Source organism: Myotis davidii, unplaced genomic scaffold (assembly GCF_000327345.1).
Source record: "Myotis davidii unplaced genomic scaffold, ASM32734v1 scaffold1521, whole genome shotgun sequence".
Taxonomy (NCBI): domain Eukaryota; kingdom Metazoa; phylum Chordata; class Mammalia; order Chiroptera; family Vespertilionidae; genus Myotis; species Myotis davidii.
Genome location: NW_006291034.1, coordinates 249,585 through 251,811, shown reverse-complemented (window position 1 = coordinate 251,811; position 2,227 = coordinate 249,585). Strand labels below are relative to the sequence as shown.

At 55.1% G+C, this 2,227-nt stretch overlaps 1 long non-coding RNA gene across 1 annotated transcript; it reads left to right on the top strand.

Moving 5' to 3' along the window:
* The first annotated feature begins 6 nt into the window (after positions 1–6).
* LOC107183167 lies at positions 7–1,357 on the top strand. The gene is made up of 2 exons (XR_001513945.1): positions 7–265; positions 521–1,357. It is a non-coding gene; the product is annotated as an uncharacterized LOC107183167 (long non-coding RNA).
* Positions 1,358–2,227: the final 870 nt, after the last annotated feature.

Here is a 2,227-nt window from a genome sequence, read left to right as displayed (position 1 = left end):
TGGCGCCGCGCAGCCCCGCCCTCGGGACTCGCTCACTCCTAGTAACTGCGAGAACTTCCGACGCGAGGGCGACGGCGACTCCTGCGGGAAGCGGGCGCCCGGGGCCGGCTGTGGGCGAAAGCCGCGGACCCGGAGCAGGCACCACCCCCGCGATCTCCCCACGGCCGAGCCACTCCGCGCCCGGGAGCCCCCGGAACCCGCCGACTGCAGGACGGCCCGCCTCTCATGGCCACGCCCTCGTCCCTCCGGAGACGCTAGCGCGCTGGTAACTATGGAAACCACATGCTCCCCTCCAAAGGGGCGGGTGCGAATGTCCTCTGGACGCCGAACCCAGTTCCCCCTTCCCTCGGGACCCTCCGAGTTCGGGAGGGAACATGGCGGGGACTGGGTATTTGCAGGAGAGAAAGGGCCGGTCACCCGGATCCCCAAGCCCGGACTCACCTCTCCCACGGGACTGGTTCCGATCGGACACTTCCGGGGAAAGGACAGCGTCGCGCCACCTGTTCACGTTTCCGTCTAGGACACTTCTGAGTCTGCGCGGAAGACACGCCAGCTTTGGACTGCGATTCCCAGAAGCCTCCGGGTCTCCTCGGCGCTCCGACTCCATTTCCCAGGCATCTCGGCCCCGGTCCTGAAATCCTCGGAGCTTAAAAGAGGCGGAGTCTGCTCTCGGGGGCGTCGCGGACGGGCGCTCCTGGCGCAGCCGCAGGGCCTCCGCCTCGGGTTGGGCTGGGAAGTCCGACCCCACGTGATGGATGCAGCGCGCACTTACCGTTGCAAAGCCTTCCCGGACTTTCCGGACCTTCCATCCATTCCCACCCCCTGCCTTTCCTTGTATTACTTTTGGCTTTACATTCTATCTTTTTGATCTGTCACTGCTTTGATAATGTGTCTCAGTGTTTATAGGTTTTCCACTTCAAATGCATCGCTTTGCAAAGCAAATTCACCCTTTTGCAAAATCCTCAGTTACTTCAAATATTTTTTTGCGAATTTCTCCGAAGATTACTGTGGAAATTGAATGAAGATAATTTGGAGGATGTATGGTTGGTTTTGGACAATGTAAGCCTCCACAACCCCAGGAAGTCCGGTGATCTTGTTGGTAAGACGAGGCGTTCCCTACTATTCCTGCCACCATATCTCCAATGATGAGGCCCACTGAAGGAGTTTTTTTCAGAGGTTAAGTTCTGCGCGAGAAATATTTGGCAGATCCTTCAAACCATGAACGTTTCAGATGTTAATCATTCCGTAGCGACCGTTACTCCAGAAGATTATCCTAATTTATAAATATGTATATGAAATTGCCACAAGCGGCGACAGGAGAACCATTATAAGGGAGATTATAAGTAAATAAGTAGTTTCAAGGTTGTGGTGAGGCCCACATGAAGAATTATGTTACCAGCAATAAAAAAGAAAGAGCTCTTACCAGGTGCAACAGCATGGAGGGACCTGGAGAGTGTTATGCTGATGGAAATAAGCCAGTCAGAGAAAGACAAGTATCACATGATCCCACTCATATTGGAATCTAATGAACAAATAAGCGGATGATCAAAAATAGACCCAGAGCCACAGAAGCATGAACAGACTGTTAGACCTCAGCGGGAAGGCAGAGGAGGGTGGATGGGAAGAGATGCCCTAAGGAACTTTTGTGCATATATGCATATCCCGGGGACACCGACAATGGGTGGTGAGGGACTGGGCGGAGGATGGGAACGGCCTGGAAGAGGCTAATGGGGGAAAAGGAGGATCTATGTAATACTTTCAACAATAAAGATTTTAAAAAATCAAATACAGTGTGTGTGTTGGGGCGGGGGCGGGGGAGGGGGGTTATGTTACCAAACAAAGAGTTCATCCCCCCCCATTGGCAGAGCCGAACACTGCACACCGAGAACTGCAGTGGAGAATTAGAGTCGCTTCATGTTCAGAGAACACGCCAGGAGTGGGGGAAGTTCTTGTTCAACAGCCCGCCCCACCCAGGGCCCGGGGTCCAGGGCGGGTGTGAACGTTCGGGAGAGACAGGTAAGTGGAAGCCAGGCCCGCAGGTTTAGCTGGAGGACGTTGGAATGAGGGGGCGTCAGCACCAGGTCTTCCTGGACACGGATCCCCCTCTGAGGGGCTCCAGGTTCAAGGTCCGGTCAGGCCCTGGGTCTTGGTTCCATGGGGGGCAGGCCGAGAAGTTCTCCCCTCTGAGCGCCTCATGACTTGCAGTTTGGTTCTGTTGTCTCAGCGT